This window comes from Eretmochelys imbricata, chromosome 14 (genome assembly GCF_965152235.1).
Source record: "Eretmochelys imbricata isolate rEreImb1 chromosome 14, rEreImb1.hap1, whole genome shotgun sequence".
NCBI classification, from domain to species: Eukaryota; Metazoa; Chordata; order Testudines; family Cheloniidae; genus Eretmochelys; species Eretmochelys imbricata.
This window is the reverse complement of record NC_135585.1, coordinates 16,490,836-16,498,673: the sequence shown is the minus strand read 5'-3', so window position 1 is coordinate 16,498,673 and position 7,838 is coordinate 16,490,836.

Below are 7,838 nucleotides of genomic sequence, written 5' to 3'. Positions count from 1 at the left end.
CGAGGGTGAGGCTGAAAAGCCTTTGGGGTCAACGAGCCCCCTTTGGGACGCTTGACCCTAGAACCCTAAGGCTGATCGCTTCTGGGCAGAAAGTCATGACATCCATGAAAGGGCCACGCCAGCCTTTGACCAGTCTCCCGGTACCCAAGATAGCCAGCTAGTGAGAAGGGCTGTGTCAGCAACATCACCAGCTGGCTCTTTGATTGCAGTCCTAGCTCCTAGTGTGTGCAAGCGCGGAAGATTGCGAAAGCTGAAGCGTTTGCAAACCCTCCCTCCCCGCTTAGCTTAAGTATCTTATTTTTCCTTTTCTTGTTTTTTAAATGTGTATCTTTTGTTTTTATTAGCTGCCTTTTTACTCCCTAATTGTTCGAAAGTTTGGTTGTGAGTGAGCTCCTGTAGAGTCTCCAAGGAGAAGGTTTCAGAAAGAAGGTGCGCCCGAGTTTAAAGAGCCCTGAACCATCTGACAAAGCTACGCAGGAAAGTGTGCTCAGTGTTCTAACAGTCCTAAGAAACTCAGACTGTCTCATGCACATTTTGGTCTGTAAGAGCTGCCCACACTCTGCTTCTCCGAGTTCTTTAGGGCCTGTATTGTGACATCTCTGTTCGTGGGCGGGGGAGAAGGGTTAGCCACCACAGAGGAATTGAAATTGAGGGAGGCAGCTTTGTAATTGGCTGGGAGGTTGTGGTACAGAGAGTGAACAATCATTTGGTTTCGGTATCAAAATACTTAACCAGCTCCAAATGGCAGATTGGACTGACTTGGGTAAACATATTTAATTGGGGGTTACTAACAAGTGGGCGGCCACCTCCTTAAATTGCTTCTTAGGAGCTGTAAGGGTTCTATTCGACATAGGTTCTTACACGGCGCCCATCACCGTGGTGTCTGAGCGCCTGCCGGTAGTGCGTTAAGCAATGGGACTAATGTCTGTCACAAGTTTGTTGTTCTGAATTGATGATTATTTGTATTGATTTAATTCCAACCCAGTATGCTGCTAACGTGTGGAATTGACCTTGATTCATTAGCTCTGTTGTTTTAGTCTTCATTTAGTATTGTGAACAGTATCTTAGCTTGGGTGAAAAGTTCTCGAGTTTATTTTCATTTAATAGCTTTAATAAAACATGTTTCTTTCACTACGTACCATGGGCTCAGGATCCTTGAGGAGCCGGGGGGGTATTAGCCAGTCAACCAAAAAGCCCAACCAGCCTCCATTGGTTACTCTTTGGCTCTCCCAGGCCCTTACTTCCTTAGCAAGACAGCAACAGCAGACTTCCCCATGCCAGGGCAAACCACATAGGGCACCTTTTCCTCACTGCCCTAGACTGTGAGAGCGCACCAGGCCACCCCCATGGCATGCCACCTGGGAACAACATCAACTCTTTCTGGGCCCAGTCCTGCCAAGTCTTTCTGGGCCCAGCTGAGTGCCCTCAGGAGAGCTGCTCAGAGCTTTGCTGCAGGTACTTGGTGCCTTGCAGCCTTGGGCCCACAACTCTCTGCTGCTTTGCACCTGTTTGCTATCATGCTGCCCTGTGCAAAGTGGGTGTAAAATGCTTCTGCTGGTGTGAGTGAGCAGAAAATTCTGACCTGCTTGTGCATCATGCTTTCTTTGCTCCAGGGTAAATAGCGATGCATACTGCAAGGCAGCACAGAACCTGGCCCATGGTCTTCTCCTCCCTGCCAACTGAATAGAGCAGTGGAAGGAGATAAACAATTAACTAATCCCTTCTGGAATACAGCACCTCCACTGGGATCATTGCTGCATTCCTGACAGACAGAGCCCAGCTAGGTTCCACTTTAGGCTGGGAAGATTAGCTACCTTTGATGCCATTGTATCTACTAGGGCTCCCCCTTAACCCAAGGCACAATGGTGGTTGTCCTGCTGGTACGGAATGGGGTCAGAGGAGCGGACTGCAAGTAGCAGTGAGTGGTCAACCCCTGGCTCCTCTAGTGGGGGCCTTCCCACGCTGTGCAGCAGCAGACATTGATCTCAGTGGATCCTCTCCACACCAGTGTGATAACCCTTTTAAATGCAGATTGAGGTGGGGAGCTGGGGGAAAGCCGTGGTTCTGGCCACGGTCACATCGGGGCAGGATTTTCTATTGCAGACACCACCTTAGAAGAGCAAAAGTCCATTGAAGTGCACTGAATCGTGCTGGGGTTTTCACTGCCATCACTACCTGTGAAATTTCTCTGTAGTTTCACTGTAAAGACCCATTGGAAGGAATGGTGCTCTAATGTGATATGTGTGCTTGCCCTCTCGTGGGCAGGCCAGGTAGAGGATAAGGGTCTTACTACTTTTGACTGAGGGAGATAGAGCTCTCTTCTAGCTCAAGTGACAGGCTGGTGGTTTGGGAACTGCAGGACCCAGCTCCTCCAAAAGCGTAGGTTTATACAGCTGTTGTGTCTTATCTGCTGTGTGTGGTATATGTAAATGTAAGACATTGCATAGGGGAGGGAGTTTGCAAAGGCCAGAAATTATTTCCATAATAAACTCTGTCTAGATTCTTTCAGTGGTAGCTCTCAAAGTGCTTTACAGAGGAGGTGAAGCGTCCTTTCCATTTTGCAGATGGGAAAATGGAGGCAAAAGGGATGAAATGACTTGCCCAAAGTCATGCAAGAGGTCAGAGGTGGAATTTGACAGCTCCTTCCTCCCCAGTGTCTTCTAACCCCCAAATCCGGTGGATAGGACACTGACTGCACTGCCTGCTAGTGACAAACTGACCCCACCACGTGAAAGTGTTCCAAGGCGTGGGTATTGAATTCACAGTTCTCTAAAGGAGAGTGCAGGGGGGCATCTCTCGCTGAGAGGGCTTTGTACGGACTCCCCTTGCCACTGCCTTCACTCTTAACCCCTTAGCGTTCCAGATTGCTTAGACTGCTCTGACAAAATCTGTCCGCTGACGCATCTCGGCTCCTCTTGTGACTTGTGTCTCTCGCTATCCAGCTGGGTGCCAGATTGCTGGAGACAGTTGATTGTGCAATTGCACGCTGGAGCTTGGGGCAGGATTGCCCTAGAGAAGGAGGTGTGCATAGGGACAGGGTCCCTCGTGCAGCCTGCTTCAGCTTGAGATGAAACGTTTCCGTTGCCTCTGCTTTGAGCAGGGAACTGAGATCGCAAGCGCTGCCATCATCTTTTTCATGCTCTGTAGGTCTCTCAAGGTAGAGCCTAAACAATTTGAACTTTGCCTTGATGATTTGGTGGCTGGGGAGGGCTTGCGCGGCTGAGCAGGAAGCAGAAGCCAGCTGCAGTAGTGGAAACTTTCCAGCATAGATTGCAGCCCCCCACCAGAACTTTGCCCTCCCCCCGCAAAGCCTCATGCCCACCGGCAGGCCCCACTGATCAGCACCTCCCCCTCCTTCCCAGCGCCTACCACCTGCCTTGGATCAGCTGTTTCGTGGTGTCAGGAGGCGCTGGGGGGGAGGAGCAAGGGTGCAGCGTGCTGGGAGGAGGGGGCAGGGTTGGGAAGAGGCAGGGTGGAGTGGGGATGGGAAGAAGCAGGGTGGGGCCATGGGGGAAGGGGTGGAGTGGGGCAGGGCCTGGGCAGAACCCGGGGGACACCCCCTGGCAGATTAGAAACTCGGCACCTATCAGAAGAATAGTCTTGTGACTAAGACACAAGGCCTGGAATCAGGACACTTGAGCTCTATTGCTGACTCTGCCACTGATCTGCTGTGTGACCTTGGTCAACTCACTTTGCTGCTCTGTCGCCAGTTCTTCCATCTGTCCAAGAAGGGATGATAGCTCCCTGGAGAAGTGTGAGGTCACTATGGTGAAAAGTGTCATTGTGCTACCCATAGACAATATATAAAATAACTAGTCCATTTTGAATGTGCATAGGGACAGGCAGGGGACAAGGGGCAAGTCCCAGGGTTGGAGTGTGCGTGTCCCGATCAGAGACAGTCCTCGGAAGCAGAGATGAATGGGAACACTTCTCTGGCTCCCTACATTGAAGCCAGGTTCTGCAGCTGCAACTGTAAATCCCACCCTGCTTTAAGTCATGTCCCGGACACACCCCGCCTAGCAGATTAATTCATTGTGGCTTTGACATTCTCCAGAGCATGAAGCCCAGAACAGGACACCAGAAGTGCCGGTAGCTATAGAAAGCCTAGCTGGTTCTTCCTGGTTAACGAGTTACTCAGGAATCTTTGTGGGGTCAGTCTCAAACCATGGAAATACTACAACTCCACGTTCCAAAGCCCAGGCACGTCTGTTTTGTCTTTGGTAACCGACCTCACACACTCTCATTCACTCATAGGACCCTGCTTATTAGCCACTGTGGCTCACCCCACACGTCAAACGAATGAATAAACCTTGTAGTCAGAGGCCAGAGCTGCTAAGCCCACATGATCCCTAGAGACATTTTCCTTATGCAAAACAGAAACTTTCTATAGAGACGTTGCATGTGATTTTCCTGTAACTGTTTCCTTTTATGGTACAAATCGAGAGCTGAACTGTACGTATACTTCAGGGCTGAGTCAGAGAGCAAAGATCTCCAGCAGCACGAACCACCTGGCTTTCCCAGGGTTTGTTGGTTCCAAGCATATGTTTTGTATGGCCCAGTTCTTGCAAACCTGAATACTGCTGCAGTGTTTCCAGTGGAAATTTAACAGCAATGCCCCACTTGTAACCCAAAGGAAGAGACAGACCCAGGTGACTACCAGTCTAGGTGCTGGTGTGGGTGGAGGCTGGTGGGTGTAAGTGATGCCTTTCTTCTCTTTTGTTTCACATGGGTCCTTTGCACTCGGTTTTGCATTTTAGGGTCAAACGACAAATTCTGTGTGACACTCAGCCACACGCACTAAGCCTGGTCTGTTCGCAGTGTGACCTATAACTCAGGCCAACCTTGTTCAAAGCATGACCTGGATCTGCTGAAAGGGGTGAGGAGCTGCTTACAGGGTGAACCTGGCCTGCGTTTCATGAGCGATTCCAGATCCAGGGATCTGGATAAAGTGCCTGCCCTCCCCACCAGGAGAAGCACAAAAGAACCAGCGGCATCTAGGTACAAAGCCGTCCCCATACACAGAATAAAAAAGTAAACCCTACAGTCAAACTCTTACTGACTTCACTGGGAATTTAACTTGGGCCAGCAGGGCACAATTTGACCCATTGAAAAGTATTAAGAGGTGTGGGGTTACAGGAAACTACTCTGCAAGATTCGTTGACGTGAAATTCAATGAAAGAGGCTTTTCCCCCCCTCTGTGAACTCCTTAATATTCTAAAAATCCCCAAACTCCCCCAACCAGCATGTGTCTGTTCAGTAAATAATTCCACCCCCAACCAGTCAGCGACACAGAACCCAGATAAGCCTCCTTCAAAGGAGCTAAACCTGCTTAAACCCAGTCCTGCTACCTGATCTCCCCCTCCTAATCCTGCTTGTCTGATAACGAAAGAATAAACTCTTGTGAATCTCAGCATTGCTTTCCATGCTGGTGGTGCTGAGGAGGAGGTCTCTGCATTGTACAAGGCAGGGAACTTGGAGAATAAATAACCTGCTAGGAAACAGAATCACTTCTTGAGTTGACCACAGAGGTAAACCATGATCATCCCAATTTCCAGAAAGAAAGGAATGAAGCTGATGTCCTCCCATTTTTTCCAGGGGGCAGCACAAAAGTGACTGACTCTATGAAATGCTCACATTGGCTTTCCCACCAGCTCAGCAGTGGGAACTCTAACGTAGGGGACCCAAGGATGTTTTAAAGCCACATCTCACCTGCTCAGAGCAAATCAGTACAACATGGTGCTTAAAATGCTGCCGGCTGCTGCCCCCTTGTTTATGCTAGGGCTCCTGGCTGTGAAAATGAAGCAGCAGTAGTAAGGGTGGGGAAATCTTAGCAAAGAAATCCCAGCGTAGACACAGCTGAAGGTCGTGCAGCCTCTCTGACCCAATTAGTGGCCCAGTGGAGCCTCCGCCCTGTACTGAGTCTGCTGTCACAGTGGTGCCAATTACTGCTCGTTACCATAATGGGCTCCTTGGCGTGATGTGGATGCCCCTCCCCTGGGGACTGAAACCACCAATTAATTTCACATAGAGCCTGATCCAAGTCCAATGGGAGTTAATGGGAGTCAGTTCATTGGCTTCATGGGACGGAGGATCCAGTCCCATCCAGAAAGGCACAAAGAAATGGTGATCTAGAGGTAAAATACAACCACAAATCTTGAAATAAACAACGGAAGGTTCTGAGTGTTTTAATTTCCAGTCTAGTGTTCCACTAACCCTTGCTCCCAGCAAACAAAAGGGGTATTTAGTCATCATGGCATTTGGATATATGAATCCAGATGGTCCAAACTGATCCAGGAAAATCTTCAGTTGGGGTGACATTAATCTCTGTCTGCAGTGGAAATAGCAAGGGCAGCGGTGTGAGGGAGAGGTCAGTGCCACCTTTCCTATGGGCAGCCCCTGTGAGATGTGCCGTGCCTGTGGTGGGTGCAGGCAGCTAATCTGAGGGCAAAGTCCAATGAGTCAGTTGGGAGCCAGCAAATCAGACAGTTAAATGAAGGAAGCTGTTGGTAGTAAAATGGCTGCCCTGTAACTGCTGCATGGGAGAGCCCTGGATCATCCCATGGCACTGTAAGTCCCTGTTGCTGTCTTTTCCCTATAAGAGTCTTGGAACGGTACCGGCCACAAAGGGTTGGGGAAAGCTGAGAAGGAGAAAATTCCCCTGAGAGGAGGAAGTTGTTCTGTTCCTTTGCTGCTCACTGTGACTACCATTACACAAGGCACTGGGGAGACCTCATCTGGACTCCTATGTGCAGTTCTGGTCTCTCATGTTTAAGAAAGATTAAATCAAACTGGAACAGGTGTAGCGAAGGGCTACTGGGATGATCCGAGGAACAGAAAACCTACCTTATGAGAGGAGACTCAAAGAGCTTGGCTTGTTTAGCCTAACCAAATGAAGGCTGAGGGCAGAGAATATTGCTCTTTATAAATTCATCAGCGGGACAGACACCAGGGAGAGAGAGGAGTTATTTAAGTTAAGCACCGATATGGACACAAGAACAAATGCATATAAACTGGTCATCAGCAAGTTTAGGCTCAACATTAGGCGAAGGTTTCTAACCATTAGAGGAGCGAAGTTCTGGATCAGCTTCCCAAGAGGAGCAGTGGGGGCAAAAAACCTCCGATGTGGGTCAGAATTGAACCAGCAATCTCTGGGGGAAAGTCTCCCAATCCTATAACCAAACTGCAGCTGTTTTAGCTGAACATTTCACCCAACAATGGGACCAAAGAGCCCTTGTGACAGGAGAGTCTATATTGGTTAGAGGCTTCTTCATTCATGAATCTTGGACTCAAGGGCCTACACAGGATCCACATGTGCTTAGGAGCTCTTCATCCTAAACTGCTGTTTGAAATGATCCTAAAGAAAACCTCCTGCTGGTGCCTACCAACCAGGGGAGTTTACAGCAGAGAAAGGCTTGCTTTAGTTTGTAACAGGAAAAAAAAAAAAGAGATCCATGGGGACAGACAGCCATATTTAAAATAAGATAAAAATCGGAGCCCATCTTAACCTATTTGTAAATAATTTGGTGGTGCGGGTGGTTTTTGTTTCCACAAGACTCAAAATGCCAAACAGTTTGGAAACTGGTGACAGAAATTTGCTCTTGACCAAGAATCAAAGGGCCAGATTCTGCAACCCTTACTCAAGGGAGTATCCTCTTTGATGTCAATGACACTGCTTGCCTTAGTGAGGGCTACTCAGCACGAGTAGGGGTTGCAGAAATTGGTCCAGCATGAAAAGACTATGATGATGCTGAACAAGCCTTAACTACAGTAACCCCATATCTGTACATCGTGTAAACAGTATTTGAGGGAATGGAGTGCCTCTGGTATAAAATGTATTT